Consider the following 26,736-nt stretch of genomic DNA (forward strand, 5'->3'; position numbering starts at 1 on the left):
CCTTCTTGAATGTACACAGTGTCATATTCTCCCCTTTCCCCCCTCCCTTCCCTCCCTCCTTCCCACCCCCTCCAGACCCATTAAACGTTCAACATATATAATACAATAAACCCATTAAACAATGTCATCTTTTCTTTGGCTTGGCTTCGCGGACGAAGATTTATGGAGGGGGTAAAAAGTCCACGTCAGCTGCAGGCTCGTTTGTGGCTGACAAGTCCTATGCGGGACAGGCAGACACGATTGCAGCGGTTGCAAGGGAAAATTGGTTGGTTGGGGTTGGGTGTTGGGTTTTTCCTCCTTTGCCTTTTGTCAGTGAGGTGGGGTCATCACACAATGAAAATAAACAAGAAAATTGTGCCATCTACTTTCACACACTGGGTCAGTCCATTTCGCCTTCCCCTCATTCTATCATTTTAGGGGGTGGAGGTCCGCAGTAGGCCCTCTCTGTTGTGTTCCATGTACGGTTCCCAAATTTGTTCAAATAATGTGACTTTATTTTTTAAAATTATATGTTTTTTTTTCCAATGGAATACATTTATTCATTTCTATGTACCATTGCTGTACTCTCAGGCTCTCTTCTGATTTCCAGGTTGACATTATACATTTTTTTGCTGCAGCTAAGGCTATCATTGAGGTAGTCATTTGAACAATCTGGAGCAGTTCTCCAGAAGACTGCGAATGTGCTCGCTGTTCTCCATGCTTTTTCTCTTTCAGGCTACTGTGTGTGGGGGATTCACATCCATCAGGTGCATTACTTCATCCAAGCTGTCCTCACAATGTTAGTATTTGAGCTGCTCACTAAGAATTAATGACTGAATGAATTTTTCAATTAAAATTCAATTTGTACGTGTAACTCTTTTTGCTTCTCCACAGATGCACCCAAGCTTGTCAAATATATCCATAATTTTCTGTTTCAAAAAATATTTTTAAACAATTTTTAGACCATACACGTAGTCAAATACAAAATTAAGAAATAAAAATACATAAGTAAATAAATTTATGCTGCATGATGGCTGCAACCCAAACCCTCCAAACCCCCACCCACCCACCCAAAAGACCCCAAAGAAAAGTGTGTGAGAAGAGAAAAAGAAAGAAGAAAGATGAAAAGAAAAGAGTGGAAAAATAAAAACAATTTATTCCATGGATTTCTATTTATTATTTAACTAGTCTTCTTTAGAGAAGGTTAATGTGGACTCGAGGACTGGAAAAAAAATCAACTAAAGATTTACGCCTGAGATCTGTAAATAGGGACTCCATATTTGCAGAAATAAGTCATTCTTATTTCTTAGGTTGTAAGTAATTTTCTGAAGGGAAACGCAGCTATGCATTTCTGCATTCCAACGTGCCATACCTAGATGGGAGTCAGACTTGCAAGTAACTGCAATACACTTCCTGGCCACTGCCAATGCAATTTTAACAAATTCAACTTGATATGTATATCATTTCAATGGTGGTCTTATCCCCATCATATTTCCCTGTAAAAACAATTCTGTTTTTTGTGGAAATGATATTCCAATAATCTGTTTTTAAAAAATCCTAAATCCACCTAAAAAAGTCTCCCTTTAGAACATGACCAAGTCGAGTGTAAGGAAGTTCCTATTTCCTTGCCACATCTAAAACATTTATCTGATAAGTCTAATTCTAACTTATTTAATTTCTGTAGTGTGAGATATAACTGATGCAAAAAATAGTATTGTACTAATCTATACCTTACATTTATTGTATGTGTCATACTGTCCTTACATAAATCAGGCCAGTTTTGCTCATCACTCCTCACTTTTAAGTCAGATTCCCATCTCCGTCTAGACTTATGAACTCCCTGATTAGGGGCTCCCATTAGAAGTAAGAAATACGTTGCTGAAGTGAATTTCTTTGTATTTCCCTTTCAAATCAGATTCTCCACATCACTAGACTTTGATAAAAACATTATTGGCCCCAATTTTTCCCTTATGTATGCTCTTAATTGAAAGTAGCAGGATTGTGTTGTTAATTGCTCAAATGACATGTTTCCCCTGCTCATAGCAATCTTCAATATAGCTGATCCCTTTATGAGACCAAGTCTCTAAAATTTTATTACCCATTGCAAAAGTGATAAGCCTATTTTGAATCAGAGGTGTTTTAGTAGATAGACCCCCTTTCATTCCAAACTCACATTATTTTATACCAAATATTAATTAGATGTTTTAACAAGGGGGCTTCTTTCTTACCAGATATTAATTTCACTTCTCAATTATATATAAAATTTTCCAATATTCTCTCTCCTGTTTTTTCTAGTTCTATTTTCAACCATGCAGGTTTGTCTCCTTCCTCAAAAAAGAAAGAAATCTCACCTGGGCTGCTCGGTAATAATTTTTAAATTTGGGAGCTATAAACCTCCTCCTAAATTATATTTTCATGTTAATTTTTCAATGGAGACTCTGGACATTGTTTTCTTTTCACGTTGGATCAGATAACTTTTATTGTGAATCCTCAATATGAACAATTTATTTTCCATCTCGACAGAACGTGGTCTTTCATGGTTTTCATGACAAATAGGGCAATTTTGAACACCCATAGCTTCCAGGGAAACATCCATTTTGCAAAAAAGTATTTTTCTAAACCATGGTAAATGAAGAGAAAAGACATATAAAACCAGTATGAAGTTCATATTGTCTGTTCCCTAAGAGGTAGAGAATGTAAAAATGTAACTGAGTCACTATACCTATATTTACAAGTTCTGGCTCTAAACTATTTATTTGATTGAAATTGTCCATCAAACTTATTATACTCATTTCACAGATCCTTCCTAACCCTTTAAAGTATATTATCTTCCTCCGGTAACTGACCTGCTGACCAGTTGCAAACTCCAGCATTTTTCTTGTATCACAAATAGATTTCCAAAGTACATCATTATGTTGCTTTACAACTCCCACAAGATCGAGTTAATTTACTTTCTGCTGTAGAGTAGGCTTTTTTTAATAGCTGAGTAAGGAACTTCATATTGATTTTTATTTTCTTGTGGTGTTTACTGAAGAATGTGAAATTAGTGAAAAGGACAACACATGAGTTTTATTATTAATTTTTCTTTCAATGTTTCTTAAATACAGATACTGAAAGGCCATCAGAAAATCACTCAAAAACAAAAAATGTCATCTTTACAAATTTAAAGGCATATTTCCTACCCTGTCTGGACACATGACCTAACAGAACAGTAATATTATAAAACCAATAACATTCCTGGCATAAAGTGATATCAAAACCTATTATTTGTACTATCTAGGGCAAATACCTCAACTCTCCATTATCATTTCCATTATATGCACTTCAAAATAACTCAAAACCAATTATTTTTATGTTGAATTATGCAATATAGTAAGTAGGGCGATTATAATCCCTTTCATTTACAGGTCCACTACTCACAGATCCTCAATGTCTGCACAATTTCAGAAAATTATTGCAATGTTTATATCACCCTAAGGTTTGCAACAATGCCAGCTGAGGCAGTCAGAATGATAAATTAGTAACATCTTGCATGTTTTAGCCTCTTAAATAACTCTCCCTCTTCTGAGAAATCGCTAAGGATCAAGAATGATTTGCTTCCATTTCAGTTCCATGGGTTCTATGGTGACTAATGACAAAAAGTAGGAACAGCAAAACTTTTCCGCAATGGGGCAGAAGGTGGCCGATGGGCTGATGCTAGACAGTTGGATAGTTTGTCAGGTGTTTATAGTGCTGCAGTCGATTATGCTGATTTACTGTGTCCTCTTGAACTCGAGGTTCTATTTGCCATGTCAAATGCTGCTTCTGTACTTTGAGCAGAGATTCCCTTGAGTTGATCCGGATATTGCACTCCTTCAAGAAAACTTTGAGTATAGTACATCCATGTATCTTTTCCTCTGACCACCTGATAATCTTTATCCACAACTGAGCTTAGTGTAGTGTCTACTTCAGGTGTTAGGCATGGAGTCGGCTGGGCGTAAGCTCAGCTGGGGAGGTTGGCCTGGAAGAGGAAACTGATGTTAGGTCACTGATCCTGCAGTGGATCTAAAGAATGTTGTGGAGCCAGTTCTGGTGGAGTTTCCCAAATGTTTCAAGGTGGCTGTAGTAAGTACTCCAAATCTCAGCAGGGCAGGGATCATTGCTACTTGGCAAACAATGAAGTTTTTTTGTCAGGTACAAAGTCTTAACTTTCAAAAACATTTTGTCTCTGATGTCAAGGGGATGTGGTCGTGCCTTCTGTAAATGTTGTAGAAGAGTAGAGGAATGCAAGGATCACTGTTACTCAGCAGACTAGCAGTTTTGTGCCAGGTTTGAGGTCTTGATGTTTAAATACCCTTTTTTTCAATGTAATTTATCATTGATACCTGCCTTTACTGAAGGTTGGCTCTGTAGATAAGGTAGCTTGTCCTCATATTTTAATCTTTTTATGAACCTTTGTTGATGGTGAGTGGTGTACAACATTCTTTGGCTTGGCTTCGCGGACGAAGATTTATGGAGGGGGTAAAAAGTCCACGTCAGCTGCAGGCTCGTTTGTGGCTGACAAGTCCGATGCGGGACAGGCAGACACGATTGCAGCGGTTGCAGGGGAAAATTGGTTGGTTGGGGTTGGGTGTTGGGTTTTTCCTCCTTTGCCTTTTGTCAGTGAGGTGGGCTCTGCGGTCTTCTTCAAAGGAGCACACAACATAGTGTGCTGGAAAACCAACAGGTTTCAGGGAGAACAAAGATCGTCTTTCACTGAGTTGATGATCTTCCAGCAGCTCTGGATGCCTGTCATTCTGTACTTCCCCTGAAACAGGCCATAAATCAGAGAGTCCTCTGTCACGTTGCTGCCGGGGATGAACCATGTCAAGGACTCTTGTATCCTTCTCCACACACACGTCAAATCCACATTCTAAAAAAAGGTAGGTGACTGTCTCCGCTCCACCACAGTTGTGTTGGGGACAATGCACGTAATGGGTGATAATTCTGATGTACAAGGAAGGATCTGACCAGTAGGGCCCCTCTCACCACCAGCCAGGCCAAGTCATGGTGGTTATTAATGAGCACTGACGATGAGGCATTCTGCCAGAAGGCCTGGACTGTCTACTCAGGGAACCACCCCATAGTATCCATCGAGATCTTGTCCCTCAGTGTCTGCAGGGAATTCAGTGCTGAGCACTGCATGATAGACTTGTGGTCAAGATGCTTCTCCAGAAAAAAATTATCCACAAAGGATAGGTATAGTGTGGCAAAGTCCAGCTGACTTGGACATTGTGCAACAACAGAGCCAAGCTCATCCTTCGCAGCAACTGAGAGAGGTAGAACCTCAGTACATTGTAACATTTGGTGCCCTTATTCTTTGGTTCCACACACAGCCTGCTGCAGCCACACACAAAGGTGGTCATCAGGATAAGGGCCACATTGGGTATATCCTTGTCCCCATTGTCTGTAGACTAGTGCATAGTGACCCTTCAGACCCTTTCCATTTTGCATCTCCAGATGAACCGTAAAAGCGCTCTGGTGAGCACCAGGCAGAGGTGCAAAGAGTGGACCACATCTGTACTGAGAGTACCTCACACCTGATGATCAGGTTTTACTCTGCTATTCAGAGTGAGCATCACGCCCACTGACCCGATTTCTGGTGGATTTTCTCCAACCCATTTTTTTGCGTGCCTCGGCCCTTCGAGATCAAATCCCCAGCACCTTCATACAATCAGATCTGACTGTGAAGGGAATGATTGACCAGTCTGATCAATTTCTGAAGAGCATTGCTTTGCTCTTCTACTGGCTTACTCTGGTCCCCGATACTAATTCAAACTGGCCTCAGATGCTTATCAGTGTGCAGACCAATCGTGTGTCTGATCAGTAATCACGATTATCCATGTGCAGCGGAGCTTTGACCTGAGTGCCTCCACTGTCTGGCAACGTCACACCTCTTATTCCCTCATCCTTCCCAAAGGGCTCTATGCAGTACTACAAATAAGTCCAGACAGAGCAGGCAACCTTGCTGACTCCAGCTTTGATGGGGAAGCTAACTGTTTCTCATACATTGATTTGGACTGCATTACAGTTGCCCATGTAGAGCATTTAATCCAATTTTGTTTCTCACCCCAAAGCCCATTTTGGAGAGCATGTGCGTTATGTATATGTGCGAGATCCAGTCTAAACCCTTCTCCTGGATTAAGCTAACCAGGCAGGTGTCCACCCTTCTGTTTTGCTTGTAGGCAATGGTATCTCTGAGCAGTATGAGGCTATCAATGATTTTCCTTCCCAGAACGTTCACATTTGGTCCAGGTGGATCATCTGTTCTAGAATAGACGACTGGATTGGTGATGGCCTTGGACAGGATCTTGTATTCAATGTTTAATAATGACATGGGTCTCCAATTGCTGATATTCTCCTTCTCCCCTTTCTGCTTTTTTGCTGCTAGAGTTTTGGAGCCAAGCTGATAGTGATCATAAGCAGATTAGGTGATGGTCAATCCTAGAGTCACCTGTATCTGTCAAGGTGAGTGCAATGGAACATCTTTGTTCCAACTCACAAAGTTTCCTAACAATCCCAGTTGAGCCATTCATAATGGTAAGGCAATATATAATTTAGCTCATTATGTACCTTTTAGCACCTCTGACAAGTGGCCTTGTAGCATAATTACAATCTCTTTCTTGCTGGTTCACAAGTAGGGTTCTCTTTCACAAACTCAGAAATCACTGTTCAAGGCAAAATCACAATAATGTACCATTAATGTATTCTGCATATGTTAAGAGATTTCCACCACCCTTGCATTTAATATGGACTACTATATATTGAACAATGAAACTTTGAAGCTTTTATAAACTTTTAATATAATGAAGGAAGTTCAAGTGACAGGTTATAATTTCAAGCTTCTTTGGAATAATTTTTTCACTCAGTGTTCTAACAGCAAGAAGCTCTATCTTTTCTATTTTTATTCCTTACAGACGATTATGTTCTAAGATTTAATTGGTTATTGATCACTCATGCAGCTATCTCTTTAGGCAAAATAACAATCTGCTGGAGGAACTCAACAGGTCAAGTAGCATCTACATTTCCTTCTGCCTTGGAAACTTCATCAAACTTTTACAGGAGCAGTGTGCAAAATATACTGACTGGTTTCCATCATTGTTAATTATCAACATCTCATATTGGCTTCTTTGACTTTCATTGGCACAACTCTGGTCCTCATGTTGAAAAATGGCAACTACGGAATCCAAAGGTGATCAAAAGCTTAGAACCAAGCCTTGCTCTCTTACAGCAGCACCAATGAAGCAATTAAACATACCTGAGTACTCACAAACACACATGAAGCCAAATGTCCCAACTATTATGGTGCCCTGAAATGAGGGGACTATGTTTAAAAAGTGCTGCAATTTCTAAATGGTCAAACCAAAATGTAAACAAATAACCTTGAATAAAATCTGGAATGTGCACTTTTAATTACAACGTGAATTACAAATTTAAAACTGTGGAGCACAGGGGAAAAAAGTGTCTTTGTCCCAAACATTATGGCGGGCACTGACTTTGAGATGCGGCCTCAAGAAAGCAGCCAACTTAATAAAGGACCCTATCACCCTGGTCACAAACTCTTGTCACTGTATCAAGCTCTTGTATCTTCAAGCAGAGGTACAGAAGCCTGTAAACCAGTATTTTTAGGTTCAAGAACAGTTTTTTTTCCAACAGTTATCAGGCTCTTGAAACTCTTTCTGGATTGCAAAATCACCTTTTTTTGCACTAGGATAACTATGAATATTTATTATCTATCTATCTTTTGTATTTATTGTCTCTTTTTAATTCAGATTATATATGCTATTGCCTTTTTTTGTGAATTACCAGCTCAGCTGCAGGCAGCAAGTAAAAACTTTGGAGCTGATGAGCACTGCACAGTTAGTGTAGTGGTTAGCACAACACTATTACAGCACCAGGGACTCGAGTTCGAATCTGGCACTGACTGCAAGGAGTTTGTATGTTCTTCCTGGGTATGCGTAGGTTTCCTCCCACCTTCCAAATAAACATACGTGGTTAGTAGATTAATTTGTCACATGGGGGTACCTGGGCATCATGGGCTTGTGGGCCGAAAGGGCCTGTTATTATGTTCTATCTCTACATATTAAAAAATATATATGACAATATATTCATTATTGTTACAAGGACAGATCTAGACAGAGGTCTTCCTGTTACTGAAATGGATTACCTTTTAACTTGTAAATGCTCCAAACAGGACTTCAGGTCTATTACTACTTGACATTAAATTGCAAGCCTACAAAGATGCAGATGTTCCAACCTGTCCAGGAAACTGAGCCTATGCATGAGGATTTTGTATTGCCATCTATCATTTGTTGCCAAAAGTTCCTATATTGCATACTTCAGGTTGATTGGGAATAGCCTGACGGTCTTCCTGAAGCTCTTTTGGCGTTTCATCCCTGTCCTCCTCTATATCCTCTCATATCCTGTATCAGAATTTGCTTACACTTGGAATTTCTGAGTTGTAGGATGGTTAATGAGGCCAATGTGAAAACAATAGACTTTTCAAAGGAAGGGCAGAAGGTAGGTTGTGAGGTGGAATGATTCAAGGTCCAAGATTCAATATATTGTCACGTCACAAGATACACAGAATTCTTTCCTTTCTATTCCCTGCAAAGGCAAGCAGAGTCACCAACTAAACCAGTATCACTGTTAAAGCAAGAGAGAAGCAAAAGAAAGTCCTTTCAGTGATAGTGAGTGGCTGTAGATCTCACTGCCTCCTCCAATATATCCATCCCGGGTACTTTTGTAACCTCTATAGCCATCTGACACGCTTCAGTGATGAACCCAATCTCAAGGCCCCATGTCCAGATCACACCTCCTTGATCCCCGTTTCCAAATCCCAAATCATTAGGAAGGTATTGGTGCTCAGAGCCTTACAAGATGCTGGCTCAATGTCATTCTCAATGTCAGTCCAAAAATCCTTCTCTACTTGTCATGACACAGGGATTTTGCACTCTCCTTGGAAACTGAACACAACCATAAATATTTTCCCTGTCTACCTAGTTATCTCCTCCCACAACAGAGCTCAGAATAGAGCATTTGAAGAGTTTTGTATTGGGCATGCAAACAACATGGCCTGTAAAACATAGCCAGCGGATTGTAACTAGGACCTCAGTGATAGGGATGTTGGTCTGGGAGAGGATGCTTACATTTGGTTACCCTTCCAATGTATTTGAAGCATTTTGTGAAGACCATATCAGTGTTAATTTCCTAATGTCTCGAGACATTTGCTGCAGGTGATCCAGGTATCAGGTGTATCAGAGGGTAGGAGCCACTGTTAGATTGCAGTCAATGAGTACATGAACTGCACAATCAGAAGATTCTTCATCATTACTGAATATAAAATCAGAGGTCCAGGCACATCAATATTTAAGGAGTTCAAGAAGGTGGCTCACTGTCACCCATCAAGGGCATACAGGGGTGGACAGTAAATGCTCACCTTTCTAGCCATATTAAAAATGTAATACCTATGTGGGCTGATCATGTGTTCAAACACACAATTAAGTACCTTTTGTTAGTTTTTATCCAAGTTTGCTGAAGGTAGGAAAGCTGTTTATTACGTCACATAGTGCAGCATACTTTAAGGTGCAGTATTTGTCATCAAAGTAGATTCTCAGCATCCCCCAATGTGTTTTGCTCTCCATCTAACAAAGGAATTTCCCAGCTATTTCTTAAGGCCAGTAGTTAAATTGGAAGTCAGTCAACTGACAAAGGGATTTTTGCCACACTAACTACAGTGGACAATTAAGAGATTGCTTCCTGAACGCTTTTGGGTGTAATTAATAGATGTTGGGCTGCTGATCATGAAAATAACCTTAAAATTTCCTATTATGTACCTTTTTTTTTAAGATATAACCTATTTTTCTGATTTCCTGTCATATTTTAAGTCTACTAGTATATTGCCAACTAAGCAAGCTGTTTTGGTCAGTCCAAGGATGTCTGAGCATGCACTTAGTGTGTCAGGATCATCTGTATGGCAGTGAGCCAATGAGAAGGTCAGAGGAGTTTAGCTGGGTGGTGTTTGGTGAGTTGAAGAATGCAGAGCTGTGTCTAGGGAATAAAAATAAAGAAAGTCGACTTCATGGTGTACTGAAAGAAACAAATGAGCGTATTCTTCATTTGTTCTTAAGCTGTGGTAAATCAGTGCCGTTACAAGTGGAGCCAGGAAGCTAGTCCTTGCCCATAATCCAATATCCCGTTTAACATGAGGCCTGGTAAAACATTCTGTAACTAGCTTGATTGATGCTCTTCTACCAGGATGCCTCACAACCACCGGCACAAAAGGCCTAGGTCTTCCTGTGGAAAACCCGTAGACTAATCTTTCACCCGATTTATCCAGGGTCACATCTTGAAGATGGAGACCCAAGTTGATCCAGCAATACCGGATAAGATCAGGATCGGTGTGCTGTGCACAAGCCATAGCAGTGAAATAGTAGTCGTATGTGAAGCATCAATGTTGCACCTGGACAGGGAGTTGGCCATAGCATTCGCTTTTTCTCAGATGTGCCATGTATCTGACGAAAATTGTAGGATGTAGTCCAAGTGCCGAATCTCTCTGGGCAAGAAGAGATGTATGCTTATACTCACAGTATGCATAAGAGGCTGGTGGTCTGTGTAAATGGTGAAAGGGCAGCCTTCCAATAAAAAGTGGAAATGTTTCACTACTTGATAGATGGCCAATAGTTCTCGACCAAACACAATATACTTTGCCTAAGCCAATGACAGCTTGGCTGAAAAAAAATGGATTAATTGTTCTAACACTGATCCCATAGCACTGACAGATGTATCTGCGATAGGAGAGAGCAAGGCATTGGGCTTTTGATGTACAAGCATCGTAGCTTTCGCAAGTGCAGTCTTCACATTGTTGAAAGCACACAAGGCATTATCTCCCAAAGGTCTTTTGGACATGGACTTGATGGATCCTTTTAGTAGTTCAGTAAGGGGTAGACAACAGACTCGCCAAGGCAAATAGCACCTTTGGAAGACTACACAAAAGAGTCTGGAAAAACAACCAACTGAAAAACCTCACAAAGATAAGCGTATACAGAGCCGTTGTCATACCCACACTCCTGTTCGGCTCCGAATCATGGGTCCTCTACCGGCATCACCTACGGCTCCTAGAACGCTTCCACCAGCGTTGTCTCCGCTCCATCCTCAACATCCATTGGAGCGCTTTCATCCCTAACGTCGAAGTACTCGAGATGGCAGAGGTCGACAGCATCGAGTCCACGCTGCTGAAGATCCAGCTGCGCTGGATGGGTCACGTCTCCAGAATGGAGGACCATCGCCTTCCCAAGATCGTGTTATATGGCGAGCTCTCCACTGGCCACCGTGACAGAGGTGCACCAAAGAAAAGGTACAAGGACTGCCTAAAGAAATCTCTTGGTGCCTGCCACATTGACCACCGCCAGTGGGCTGATAACGCCTCAAACCGTGCATCTTGGCACCTCACAGTTTGGCGGGCAGCAACCTCCTTTGAAGAAGACCGCAGAGCCCACCTCACTGACAAAAGGCAAAGGAGGAAAAACCCAACACCCAACCCCAACCAACCAATTTTCCCCTGCAGCCGCTGCAACCGTGTCTGCCTGTCCCGCATCGGACTTGTCAGCCACAAACGAGCCTGCAGCTGACGTGGACTTTTACCCCCTCCATAAATCTTCGTCCGCGAAGCCAAGCCAAAGAAGAAGGGGTAATAGAGATGCTGCAGCATTCGGCAGGAATCAGCGATAAAAATTCCACATGCCTAAAAAACCTCGCAACTGGCCAAATGTAACAGGTGTAGGAAGGTCTCAAATCATTCACTTTAGATTCATTGGGAAAAATATCACGTTGCGTAACTCTATGTCCCAAAAATATAAGATCAGCAGTGCCAAATGCATTTAGTGGGATTGATCACAATGTCAAAGTCATCAAGCCTCTGAAACAATGAGATATGGTTGCACTTGTGCTCCTCTTCATCCACACTTGTGACCAGAATATCGCTGATGTAAACAAACACAAAACCAAGGTTGGCAAGAAGGTGGTCCATAAACCACTGAAATGTCTGAGCTGTCGGCAGAATGCCCTTCACAGAAATTCCAACATAATTACTGCCGTCTTCACGACATCAGAAGGCTCAACTGGAATCTAATAGTAAGCATGTACTAGATCTATTTTTGCCATGGAGGTTTACTGAAAAGTCTTGTAAATTGGGAATGTTGTATCGGCCAGGCATGGTAGAATTGATCAGGGAACAATAATTACCACAAGGCCATCAATCCTCAGATTTTTTTGGAACTATATACAATGGTGAAACCCAACAGCTGTCAAATCTGCAGACTATGCCCAAACCTTGCATGTGGTCGAATACCAATTTCACAATTTTAAGACGGTCTGGGGGTAATCTATGAGCCCACACTTCCACGGAAGGACTCCAAGTCTCTATATCAGTGGTTCTCAACCTTTTTCTTTCCACTCACATACCACTTTAAGTAATCCCTATATCATAGGTGCTCTGTGATTATTAAGGGATGCCTTGTGTGCTTCCTCTCATGGCCTAGTTGTTACTCTCCCATTGCTTCTGTTTGCGTTTTGCTGTGTATAATTTGGATCCTGAGTGAAACACGAAAGTCTGCAGATGCTATGATTGTAGTAAAAACACACCAAAATGCTGGAGGAACTCAGCTGGTCTTTCAGCATCCACAGGAGACAAAATTATACTGCTGACGTTTCGGGTCTGAGCCCTTCTTCAAGGTGTGACAGATTATGTTATATTTTATATTGTATATAGATAAGTTTTAAAGGAGATAAATTGTGAGGTTTTTTTAGTGTGGTCACAAAAAGATACAAATACTTCACAACAAATAACTCATTTAAAATGCCAGAGCTTTGTTCAAGCCAGACATTCCAGGCTCTGAATGCCTTGGCAAAAACTCTGAAGAATGCCTATAAAGACTTCACAAGTAGGCATTAATTGGACATGCTGTGGAGTAATAGATTACTGTTTTGGAAAGCAACAGATGAACAGAATCAGAAGATTGGGTCCGGTGCTGCGGAAAAAGCCTATTTTGAAGACGGGTTGTGAGTTTTTAGGTCAGCCTGTTCAAAGCCCTTGTGATCCATGCAAGAGGAGATGGCTGACTGTATATGTTTCACTTGAAATAAGGGGAACAGAAAATGAACTCTGTGGTGACCTGAAAGAAAAAGGTCATCATCTGGAAAAACCTGATGAGGTTTCTTCGGCAAGGCACTGAAGTATCTGATTGGAAGGAATCAGCTTGTGTTCAACAAATCTCTGTGAAAACTGAAAAGAACCTTCCTGAGCAGTCACCATTTACCTTACAAGCACCAAAGCCTGGTGAAGATTCATAACTGTTAAATTCTGTCCACAGTATAAGGATTGCTTGATACCAGTGAACTTGGAGGAGTGAGAAGTGAGATTGGACTGTGAATTAAACAACTTTTCTGAACTTATACACATATTGCATATATGTACACTTAAATTTAGAAGGGGTTAAATTAGGTTAAATTAAGTTAATAGGAATAAGTTTGATCTTGTTTTCATATTTTACGATAATCAAAAGCAAGTCTTGTTTAAGTAACCATTTGTCTTGGTGAATTTCTATTGCTGCTGGGTTTTGGGGACCTCCGGGCCCGTAACAAAGGAATAAACAGAATTAGCAAAACCAGGAAATCTCAGAATACAGACAGCGCTGGCTGGGGGAGGAGTCTAGCCCAACAAAATATGTTAATTGGAAATGATAAGGGGAGAGGTGAAAATTGATTTTGTCAGTACAAAAGGAGACAGGGAAAATGGAGAGAGACAGACCAGGGGAAGGTGACGGGGAAAGAAATAAGGTGGGGGGGTGGGGGTAACAGTTTAACGAAAAGCATAGAAGTCCCATCGGGTTGGGGGATGCTAGTCGGAGATGAGATATGGTTCCTCTAATTTATGGGTGATTTCAGTCTGGCAGTGCATTTCAGAAAGGGAATGGGATGGGGAATTGAAATGGGTGGCCATTGGAAGATCCACGTTATTGTGGCAGAATGAGCTGAGGTGATCAACAAAGCAATCTCCCAGTCTGCGTCCAGTCTATCCAATGTAAGGATATCACAACAGAAGCACCAGATACAGGAGATGACACCTGCAGATTCACAAGTGAAACGTTGCTTCACTTGGAAGGACTGATTTGGGCCCCGAATGGTGGTGAGGGAGGAGGTGTGGGCACAAGTAAAGGTGACGGTTGCATTATTGTCATGTAATACTACATTTAGAATGTAACATACATGAAATTCTTTAACCTTGTCTACTGTAAGAGAGTCATCACTTTGTCCTGCGCCCCTCAGAGAAACCTACAGCACCTGGTGTTCCTTGGTGGTCTTCCCTCCAAGGAAGATTTAATGAGATATAGTGCCTGCTTAGCTTCTGAGATCAGACAGTCCCAGGTATATTCAACCTATCAGGTGCAATGAAGCCTCTCTTGTGGTCATGGAGTAGGTCCCAAGGGGACAATTGGTTGGGAGGGAGGAGTGGACAAGGGATCCATGGAGGGAGTGGTCTCTATGGAAGGCGGAAAAGGAGGAGATGGGAATACGTGTCTAGTGGTGGAATAACATAGTAGGTGGCAGAAATGGCAGAGGAGGATGTGTTGGATGCAGAGCTTGTGGGTTGATAGCTGAGGACAAGGGGAATACTACCTTTGTTGAGTTTGGGAGTGGAGGGTCCAGGGCAGATGTGTGGGTAATGGAGGATATGTGGGTGAGGGCTGAGTTGATGGTGGTGGAGGGAAAGCCAAGTTGTTTGAAGGAAGAGGACATCTCTGATGATCTGGCATGGAAGTCCTTGTCCTTGTTGCAAATGGGATGGAGACTGAGGAATTGAGAGAATGGACTGGAATCCTTACAAGGGACTACACAAAGAGGTGTAGTCGAGGTAGCTGTGGGAGTTGGTGGGTTTATAGAAGATGTCTGTTGCGAGTTTGTCTACCAAGATGGAGACAGAGAGATCAAAGAAAGGGAGAGTGTTATTAGAGATTGATAAAAAGAATTTGAGGTTGGGATGGAAGATGACAGCAAAGTGGATGAAGTCAACAAGCTCATCATGGATGCACGAGGTAGCACCAAAGTAGTCATTGATGTAGCGGAGGAAGAGTTGAGGGGCCTTGCCTGTGTAGGCTTGTATCATGGATTGCTACACGTAGCCAACAAAAAGGCAGGCATAGCTGGGGCCCATGCCAGTACCCATGGCTACCCCTTTAACCTGGAGAAAGTGGGATGAGTCAAAGGAGAAATTATTGAAGGTGTGGCCAAGTTCTGTCAGCTGGGGAAGGGTGGTGATAGAGGGGGATAAGTTGGGTCTATTCTCCAAAAGGAAACAAAGGGCTTTAATGCCTTTGGTATCAGAGATGGAGGTGTATAGTGATTGGATGTCCAGGGTAAACATGAGGCAATCGAGTTTTGGAACTGGAAGATTATGAAGTGATGGAGGGTATGTGAAGTGTCCCAGTTGTAGGTGGGGAGGGACTGGACCGGGGGACAAAACAGAGTTGAGGTAAACGGAGACCAATTCTGTGGTGCGACCTCAATGTGCCTGCTGGGACATTTTGGGTGCATTCTGATATTTCCTGTTTTTTGCTCATTCTGCTTATTCCTTGAAGAAGGACTCAGACCCAAAATGTTGGCAATATATCTTTGTCTCCTATGGACGCTAAAAGACCGGCAGAGTTCCCCAGCATTACAATTTAGATCCTGTTTTCCCCAGTTCAAGCAAGAGTTGTGTTAATTCATGAAAGAGCTAAATGCATTCAGATCATTTTTTTCTCTGGATTATTATAGTTCTTTGTTCTTGACAAGCCCTCTCACCTTTGCAGTTGTTTTTCATCCTTCATGATTTCAATTTACAACTGAACTCAACCATGTTACAATTACAGTATAGAAGCAGGCCAATTTGGCCCTTCGAGTCCATGCCAAACACCTTCTCCCCCAGCCCCAATGACCCAGATCCATCCCATAACCTTCCATACCCATCTTGTCCATATACCTAACCAACTATCCAACTTTTCCTTAATATATAACCTTCTGCCCTTTGCTTTCTAGATGTATTATGCATTCTTTCTTTACCTCATCCTGTACAGATTCATTCTTGCTTGTGCTTCTGACCACTCTTTCAATTTTATTATCTCTACTCCCAACTTCTTGATCAACAAACATCACTGCAGTCTCTTTATAACAGGCATATGTATCATCAGAAACCTATACCTACCGTTAATTGACCACTTCCCACAATGCCTCCAATACGTGTCAAAGTGCTCAGTCACTTGTTTTGTTTCTCATGCACTATATCTCATTAAGTCTTCTGCATTGAAAATGTTTCCTAATATTCATGTTATTTAAAGTCCCTCAAATACATGAGCGTTAAGGACAATACAAAGCACCATCCTGTCTTGCTCTTCTCTCATTAAATTGCTCACTACTTCATCCAAATTAATCAAGAAGAATAATGATAGGCGTTGTTCTCAACCACACGCTCCCATTAACATCTTGCCTCTTGCCAGGCTCCTCCTGGACAGTAAAATCAAGAGGGCATCCACTTTTTAAGAATCATTCAGGCTTCATTAACCTCCACTCCATAGTTTCCAAATAAAAACAGAAAATGGTGAAAATACTCAACAGGTCAGGCTGCATCCGTGGGAAGATAAATGGAAATATTTCAGGTCAAAGACTCTTCAACAGATTGAGAGTACAGGCAGTCCTCAGGTTACGAATGTCCAGCTTATGAACAACTCCTTCTTACAAATTGTTCCCTAATTTGCATATGTGCATAATGTGCAGGATGTTACCTCACAAATGCTAAATAAGAACCATAAGTACCTGTTCCGCCTTTCGTACAAATTTGGCTTATGGACAGACCCAGGTAGCTAAGCTCATTCATAACAGGGGACTGCCTGTACTGATGAAGGGTCTTTAATTTGAAATATTAACGCTGGTTCTCTTATCACATATTTCATCTGACTGACTGAGCATTTCCATTGATTTCCAACATTTCCCTTTTTTTCCATTATTCATGTAATTTTAATGGCGGCCTTGCTGGAGCTGCTGCAATGGCAGTGCTGCTGCTGGTACAGACCCACGGAGAGCAAGAAGCAGAGATGCAGCACTCCTGCAGGACCCAACCGCCCAGTCAACTGATGTCAGCTCTGCACAGGCTTTGAAAGGCCCGTTAAAGGAGCCGACGGTGGTTTTATTTAAAATCCCGTGACCGCCAGGGTCTGTGCCAAAAACAGCGGCAGCCACGATGGGTTGCCAACTCCAGGGAAATGGAGGATTGGCACTGAGAACTAAAAATGGGAGATTTCCTCCCCCCTCATGTGAGAAGGAAAAGCAGAAGAGATGGCCCACGGCAACGGAGCAGTGAGGGGGCTCTGCGGCCGGAAGACCTACACACGTGGCGGGCTGCTGGCAACTTGAGTCGAGGAACCCATGGAGGTTGTGGGCTACTGGAGACTGCAGTCAAGGGACCTGCACCAGGCTGCAGACTGCTGGAGACTGACTCGAAACTGGCTGAAGGTGTACCAGGTATCGGAACCGGATGTGAGGGGGTGCCGAAGGTACTGAAGAGTTCCTGATTGTGTTGGAGATTTGGATCTGGAGCTCAGGTTTCCAATGGTTTGGACTGGACTCTGTGTAACTGCAGAGGTTGCGGAAGAGCCAGAGACAAATCTACGGAATCTGGTGGGGGAGTGTCTCTGACTGTAAGAGACACTTCAGGATATTTCTGCAGATGGTGAATCTGTCTGCCTTACAACAGGCAAAAGCAATTTTCTGTAATATGACATTGTTTTATTACATGACAATAAATGTATCTTGAATCTTGAATCTTGAATCTTGACCTGACCGACTGAGCATTTCCATTATTTTCCAACATTTCCCATTTTATAACTTATGCTTGTGATATCTTTCACATCGCCTCGGTGTTATTTTTGTCTGATTACACTTCCACATCTTCAAATATTTCCTGAGAGTAAAAGCAACATACACTGTAGATGTTATTCCACTGTGGTTACCCGACAAGTTTTGCATGGAATAGAAATCCCTAGACAATGTTCAATGCAAGTTAAGGTTTATTTTACTTCAAAGAATCGATCAGATTTTTTAGTATTTGCAGGAAACATAATTCATTGCACAATATTTGAAGGTGTGGTGAATCAGTACAAATCCGGGCTGTTAATGGATTGGGTATTTTCTGGCACAGTATTAATGATTACCCTGAAGTGTTAATTGGAGACTTTTCACCTGCAAATCATTAATGCTGTGCACTAAGAAGCTTCTATTCATTTGCTAATACTAATTCTGATGCACTCTCCTCTCCATCATTGTTGGTGAAGGTTGGATTTTATCACAATCGCTATATTATCTCACCCCTCCCCTGCCTTTTCAGATTGATATATATATATATATATATATATATATTTATATATATATATATATAAATATATATAAAAGATGTATAATTTACAGCAGTGATTAAGAGATTATCTGGATAAAATTGACCCATATTAACTGCTTTAATATGACATTGCTCAAGCAGATTGTCCACCCCATAGCTGCAATCTTCACATAGCACAAAACATCGCTCATCCATAACCCATTGCAGGGATCCACACAGGCTGCAGGTAATTTGCGGTTAGGGTACACAGACGGGGTGCTGGCTCTTGGAGACCCTCTCGAAGGCTGTCACTGTAAGAATCACCGATGTTATGCCGGTGTTCTTCTCTGACCACTGTCTCCTTTGCACCTCCTGTCACCTACAAGAGGACCGGAAGGCCGGCAGGGGAATGTGGAAGCTGAACATGAAGTTGCTGACTCCAGAGAATGGAGACAAACTAAAGAAGGAGTACACTGGTTGGAAAACGATGAAACCCTTCTTTTACTGCTAGTAATCTGGGGGGGAGGCGTCCAAAGGTGATCAGAGGGCAAGAAAGAAACAATGGGAACTGAACCAACAATCACCAACATCAGCAAAACTCCTCCTTCTGCAGGGGAGAGGGGTGGGATATGAGGGAGGAATTTCAAGCGGTGAAGAGGTGAGAGGGGTGGGATATGAGGGAGGAACTTCAAGAGGTGAAGAGGTGAGAGGGGTGGGATATAAGGGAGGAACCAAGAGGTGAAGAGGTGAGAGGGGTGGGATATGAGGGAGGAACAAGAGGTGAAGAGGTGAGAGGGGTGGGATATGAGGGAGGAACTTCAAGAGATGAAGAGGTGAGAGGGGTGGGATATGAGGGAGGAACTTCAAGAGGTGAAAAGGTGAGAGGGGTGGGATATGAGGGAGGAACTTCAAGAGGTGAAGAGGTGAGAGGGTGGGATATGAGGTAGAAACAAGAGGTGAAGTGATGAGAGGGGTGGGATATGAGGGAGGAACTTCAGGAGGTAAAGAGGTGAGAGGCGTGGGATATGAGGGAGGAACTTCAAGAGGTGAAGAGGTGAAAAGGGTGAGATATGAGGGAGGATCTTCAAGAGGTGAATAGGTGAGAGGGGTGGGATATGAGAGAGGAACCAAGCGGTGAAGAGGTGAGAGGCGTGGGATATGAGGGAGGAACTTCAAGAGGTGAAGAGGTGAAAGTGGTGGGATATGAGGGAGGAACTTCAAGAGGTGAAGAGGTGAGTGGGGTGGGATATGAGGGAGGAACCAAAAGGTGGGCTGAGAGGGGTGGGATATGAGGGAGGAACTTCAAGATGTGAAGAGGTGAGAGGGCTGGGATATGAGGGATGGATCTCAGGAGGTGAAGAGGTGAGAGGGGTGGGATATGAGGCAGTAATTTCAAGAGGTGAAGAAGTGAGAGGCGTGGGATATGAGGGAGGAACTTCAAGAGGTGAAGAGGTGAGGGGGTGGGATATGAGGGAGGAACTTCAAGAGGTGAAGGGGTGAGAGGTGTGGGATATGAGTGAGGAAGTTCAAGAGGTGAAGAGCTGAGTGGGGTGGGATATGAGGGAGGAACTTCAAGAGGTGTAGAGGTGAGAGAGGTAGGATATGAGGGAGGAACTTCAAGATGTGAGAGGGGTGGGATATGAGGTAGGAACAAGAGGTGAAGAGGTGAGTGGGGTCGGATATGAGGGAGGAACTTCAAGAGGTGAAGAGGTGAGAGGGGTGGGATATGAGGGAGGAACTTCAAGAGGTGATGAGAGGGATGGGATATGAGGGAGGAACAAGAGGTGAAGAGGTGAGAGGGTGGGATATGAGGTAGAAACAATAGGTGAAGTGATGAGAGGGGTGGGATATGAGGGAGAAACTTCAGGAGGTGAAGAGGTGAGAGCAGTGGGATATGAGGGAGGAACCTCAAGCGGTGAAGAGGTGAGAGGGGTGGGATATGAGGGAGGATCTTCAAGAGGTGAAGAGAAGAGAGCAGTGGGATATGAGAGAGGAACATCAAGCGGTGAAGTGGTGAGAGGCGTGGCATATGAGGGAGGAACAAGAGGTGATGAGAGGGGTGGGATATGAGGGAGGAACAAGAGGTGAAGAGGTGAGAGGGGTTGGATAAGAGGGAGGAACTTCAAGAGGTGAAGAGGTGAGTGGGGTGGGATATGAGGGAGGAACTTCAAGAGATGAAGGGCTGAGAGGGGTGGGATATGAGGGAGGAACAAGAGGTGAAGAGGTGAGTGGGGTCGGATATGAGGGAGGAACTTCAAGAGGTGAAGAGGTGAGAGGGGTGGGATATGAGGGAGGAACTTCAAGAGGTGATGACAGGGGTGGGATAAGAGGGCGGAACAAGAGGTGAAGAGGTGAGAGGGTGGGATATGAGAGAGGAACATCAAGCGGTGAAGAGGTGAGAGGCGTGGGATATGAGGGAGGAACTTCAAGAGATGAAGAGGTGAGTGAGGTGGGATATGAGGGAGGAACCAAGAGTTGAAGGGCTGAGAGGGGTGGGATATGAGGGAGGAACTTCAAGAGGTGGGCTGAGAGGGTTGGGATATGAGGGAGGAACTTCAAGAGGTGAAGAGGTGAATGGGGTGGGATATGAGGGATGAACCTCAGGTGGTGAAGAGGTGAGAGGGGTGGGATATGAGGGAGGAACAAGAGGTGAAGAGGTGAGAGGGTTTGGATATGAGGGAGGAACTTCAAGAGGTGAAGATGTGAGTGGGGTGGGATATGAGGGAGGAACTTCAAGAGGTGAAGGGCTGAGAGGGGTGGGATATGAGGGAGGAACTTCAAGAGGTGAAGAGATGAGGGGGTAGAATATGAGGGAGGAACTTCAAGAGGTGAAGAGGTATGAGGGGTGAGATATGAGTGAGGAACTTCAAGCAATGAAGTGGTGAGAGGGGTGGGATATGAGGGAGGAACAAGTGGTGAAGAGGTGAGAGGGGTGGGATATATGGGAGGAACTTCATGAGGTGAAGAGCCAATAAGTGATATTCACCTCAGAATCCTCCAAGAGCATATATAAGTGATATGTCAGTGAGACTTTCAATGGGGGTGGCACAGTTCTTGCAATGCTGTTTTTGCCCCAGTGATCAGATCCAGGGTTTGAATCCTGCACTCTCTGTAAAGAATTGGTATGTCCTCCTCATGTCTGCGTGGGTTTCCAGTATGGGCTCCAGTTTCCTCCCTCCATTTGAAACATACAGAGGGTGTAGGCTAATTGGGTGTAATTAGGTGGCACAGGCTCATGGGCTGAAATGGTTTTTTACCAGGCTGTATGTCAAAAAATTTGTTTTAAAAAATTATTTTCTGTTCCAGAGCCTGCACAGTGGAACAGGATGAGACGTGCTTGCATTTCTTCTACCAAAAGGTTCAAAGAGGGAGCCTTAAGAAAGAGGATGGCTCAGCCACATCCTTGCAGATGGGCGTACAGAGGATCAGCACAGCCTTTCATGTTGGACTTCTATGTCCCTTTGGTTTGAGTAAGACTGCTTGAAGTGACGTCTCTGTGGGTCTGGGTGGGTCCTGACTTGCTGGAAGTATACAATGCTATGCTCCTGGCAGGAAGCATGTCATACTTTATGAGGAATGGCATTGTTATGGAGCATGGTCGGGCCTTTTTGATTGCGGACTGTCATTATATAGTATGGATTTCTGCTAAGAACTTGTGGTACAGCTGAATGCTGACAAAGGGAGAATCCAGCTGTGAAGCAGAGAATGGCCATTGGAACGGCATTTGGAGTGGTAGAGGGTAGCTGGGGAACTCTTTAAAATGCACGTGCCTCATAAGTGAGGATTCATAAGTTTACTGCAATGCAACATCAGTCATTTCTCTCTCAAATGTTCAATACAACATCCTTTATTATCAGTTAAAGAGCTAATCTTGGACGTTGAACTTTGAGATTGAATTCTATGGACTATGTTTTTGGACTGAGTTAATTAACTGACTGACCTGGGGTTTGGGGGGATTTTTCCTTTATGGATATTGGACACAGGCTGTAATGATCTGGGTTTTTCACATACACACAGTTTATAAATATATATCTGTATATTTGCTATAGATATTTATAGTGGGGTTAGTTGCTCCAGCTCCCTCAACAGCCCCTAAGGCTAGAGCTGGATGAGGTTCCCACCCTGGATGAGACATATAAGGCAATCGAACAACTGAAAAGTGGCAAAGCAGCAGGTATGGATGGAATCCCCCCAGAAGTCTGGAAGGCTGGCGGCAAAACTCTGCATGCCAAACTGCATGAGTTTTTCAAGCTTTGTTGGGACCAAGGTAAACTGCCTCAGGATCTTCGTGATGCCACCATCATCACCCTGTACAAAAACAAAGGCGAGAAATCAGACTGCTCAAACTACAGGGGAATCACGTTGCTCTCCATTGCAGGCAAAATCTTCGCTAGGATTCTTCTAAATAGAATAATACCTAGTGTCGCCGAGAATATTCTCCCAGAATCACAGTGCGGCTTTCGCGCAAACAGAGGAACTACTGACATGGTCTTTGCCCTCAGACAGCTCCAAGAAAAGTGCAGAGAACAAAACAAAGGACTCTACATCACCTTTGTTGACCTCACCAAAGCCTTCGACACCGTGAGCAGGAAAGGGCTTTGGCAAATACTAGAGCGCATCGGATGTCCCCCAAAGTTCCTCAACATGATTATCCAACTGCACGAAAACCAACAAGGTCGGGTCAGATACAGCAATGAGCTCTCTGACCCTTCTCCATTAACAATGGCGTGAAGCAAGGCTGTGTTCTCACACCAACCCTCTTTTCAATCTTCTTCAGCATGATGCTGAACCAAGCCATGAAAGACCCCAACAATGAAGACGCTGTTTACATCCGGTACCACACAGATGGCAGTCTCTTCAATCTGAGGCGCCTGCAAGCTCACACCAAGACACAAGAGAAACTTGTCCGTGAACTACTCTTTGCAGACGATGCCGCTTTAGTTGCCCATTCAGAGCCAGCTCTTCAGCGCTTGACGTCCTGCTTTGCGGAAACTGCCAAAATGTTTGGCCTGGAAGTCAGCCTGAAGAAAACTGAGGTCCTCCATCAGCCAGCTCCCCACCATGACTACCAGCCCCCCCACATCTCCATCGGGCACACAAAACTCAAAACGGTCAACCAGTTTACCTATCTCGGCTGCACCATTTCATCAGATGCAAGGATCGACAATGAGATAGACAACAGACTCGCCAAGGCAAATAGCGCCTTTGGAAGACTACACAAAAGAGTCTGGAAAAACAACCAACTGAAAAACCTCACAAAGATAAGCGTATACAGAGCCGTTGTCATACCCACACTCCTGTTCGGCTCCGAATCATGGGTCCTCTACCAGCACCACCTACGGCTCCTAGAACGCTTCCACCAGCGTTGTCTCCGCTCCATCCTCAACATCCATTGGAGCGCTTACATCCCTAACGTCGAAGTACTCGAGATGGCAGAGGTCGACAGCATCGAGTCCACGCTGCTGAAGATCCAGCTGCTCTGGATGGGTCACGTCTCCAGAATGGAGGACCATCGCCTTCCCAAGATCATGTTATATGGCGAGCTCTCCACTGGCCACCGTGACAGAGGTGCACCAAAGAAAAGGTACAAGGACTGCCTAAAGAAATCTCTTGGTGCCTGCCACATTGACCACCGCCAGTGGGCTGATAACGCCTCAAACCGTGCATCTTGGCGCCTCACAGTTTGGCGGGCAGCAACCTCCTTTGAAGAAGACCGCAGAGCCCACCTCACTGACAAAAGGCAAAGGAGGAAAAACCCAACACCCAACCCCAACCAACCAATTTTCCCCTGCAACCGCTGCAATCGTGTCTGCCTGTCCCGCATCGGACTTGTCAGCCACAAACGAGCCTGCAGCTGACGTGGACTTTTTACCCCCTCCATAAATCTTCGTCCGCGAAGTCAAGCCAAAGAAGAGTTTGTTAAGACATTAAATGGTTAATAGTTATTAATAAATATAGAGTTAAAATATAACCCTTTTGAATTGTGTCTTCCTTTGTTGATGGTTTGAGGTATGACAGCCTCATCACCCTCCACATCATCGGTGGGGGGGTGGGCGGGCGTGGAAAGTAGGAATTAGGAAAGCTAAAAGAAGGTACGAGGAAACTATGGCAAGCAGGGTGAAAACTAATCCAAAAGAGTTCTACAAATATGTTAATGGTAAAAGGAAAGCTAGAGACAAAATTGGTCCCTTAGAAAATCAGAGCGGAAAACTGTGTGTGGAGCCTAGAGAAATGGGGGAGATATTGAACAGTTTCTTTTCTTCGGTATTCACTAAGGAGAAGGATATTGGGAGATGCGAGATAAAAAAAGCAAATTGGGTAAATATGGGGAATATAGAGATTACAAAAGATGTAGTTTTAGGGCTTTTGAAGAATATAAAGGTGGATAAGTCTCCGGGACCAGACGGGATCTTCCCCAGGACATTGAGAGAAGTGAAGGAGGAAATAGCAGAGGCTCTGGCGGTAATTTTCCAAATGTCATTAGATATATGGATAGTGCCAGAGGATTGGCGCATTGCGCATGTGGTTCCGTTATTTAAAAAGGGTTCAAGGAGGAAGCCTGGCACATACGTAAGTTTGACGTCTGTGGTAGGTAAATTAATGGAGAAAATTCTTAGAGATAGTACTTATAAACATCTGGATAGACAGGGTCTGATCAGGAGCACTCAACATGGATTTGTGGGAGGAAGGTCATGTTTGACCAATCTGATTTAATTTTTTGAAGAGGTGACTAGGAATGTGGATGAAGGTAGCGCAGTGGATGTTGTCTATATGGACTTCAGTAAGGCCTTCGATAAGGTACCACATGGAAGGTTAGTTAGGAAGGTGCAGTCTTTAGGTATAAATTTTGAGATAGTCAAATGGATTGAACATTGGCTGAAAGGGAGAGGCCAGAGAGTGGTAGTGGATAATTGTCTGTCAGGTTGGAGGCCGGTGACCAGTGGTGTGCCTCAAGGATCTGCATTGGGCCCATTGTTGTTCGTTATATACATTAATGATCTAGATGATGAGGTGGTGAATTGGATTAGTAAATATGCAGACGATACTAAGATAGGTGGAATAGTGGATAATGAAGAAGGTTTTCAAGGATTGCAGAGGGATTTGGGCTGCTTAGAAAAGTGGGCTGAAAAATGGCAGATGGAATTTAATGCTGATAAGTGTGAGGTGCTTCATTTTGGTAAGAAGAATCAGAACAGGACATACGTGGTAAATGGGAGAGCATTGATGAATACAGAAGAGCAGAAAGATTTAGGAGTAACGGCACATCGTTCCCTGAAGGTAGAAACTCACGTGAATAGGGTGGTGAAGAAGGCTTTTAGTATGCTGGCCTTTATCAATCATTGCATGGAATATAGGAGTTGGGAGGTGATGTTGAGATTGTATAAGACATTGGTGCGGCCTAATTTGGAGTTCTGTGTGCAGTTCTGGTCGCCTAATTATAGGAAGGATATAAACAGAGTGGAGAGAGTGCAGAGAAGGTTTACCAGAATGTTACCTGGGTTTAAGCATCTAGAGTATAGGGAGAAATTGGACAGATTAGGTCTTTATTCTTTGGAGCGTAGAAGGTTGAGAGGGGATTTGATAGAAGTATTTAAGATTATGAAAGGGATAGACAGAGTGGATGTGGATAGACTATTTCCGTTAAGAGGAGGAAAGATTAAAACAAGAGGACATGAGTTAAGAATTAAGGGGCAGAGGTTTAGAGGTAACATGAGGGGGAACTTCTTTACTCAGATAGTGGTAGCCATGTGGAATGAGCTTCCGGGAGAAATAGTGGCGGCGGAGTCAATTGTATTATTTAAGAAAAGGTTGGACAGGTATATGGATGAGAAGAAGATGGACGGTTATGGGCATTGTGCAGGGAGGTGGGACTAGAGAGGGGTGTTTGGTTCAGTGCGGACTTGAAGGGCCTAATGGCCTGTTTCCGTGCTGTAATTGTTATGTTATATGTTATGTTATATCTGAAATTAGAGACCCATTTCATTGCTAAATGAAAACATCCTGATTGTGTTAGAGGTTTTGATCTGGAACTTGGGTTGCCAATAGACTGAACAGGAAGCGGTGTGGCTGCAGAGGCCGCAGGAGCACTGGTGGTGAATCCACGGACACTCAGTGACTCTGAAGGGATTTGCTTCTCTTTTCCTCTTACTGTCAGGAGCAACATGAATAGCAACTTTTTGTCTGCCATATGGCAGGCAGAAGACGATTTTGTGTAATATTGCATGTTCTGTTCTACTATATGACAATAAAGCTCCTGGCAGGCAGCGCATCATACTCCAGGAGGAAGGGCAAGAGTATATGTGCCCCATCCCAAGGACCAATACTCGGATGGTCAC

General features: G+C 43.3%; 1 long non-coding RNA gene across 1 annotated transcript in view; it reads right to left on the reverse strand.

Moving 5' to 3' along the window:
- The window catches only part of LOC138758927 (uncharacterized), a 188,795-nt gene that overhangs the window by 2,043 nt on the left and 160,016 nt on the right, over nucleotides 1-26,736 (reverse strand). The window lies entirely within an intron of this gene.

The sequence above is a fragment of the Narcine bancroftii genome, chromosome 1 (assembly GCF_036971445.1).
Source record: "Narcine bancroftii isolate sNarBan1 chromosome 1, sNarBan1.hap1, whole genome shotgun sequence".
NCBI classification, from domain to species: Eukaryota; Metazoa; Chordata; class Chondrichthyes; order Torpediniformes; family Narcinidae; genus Narcine; species Narcine bancroftii.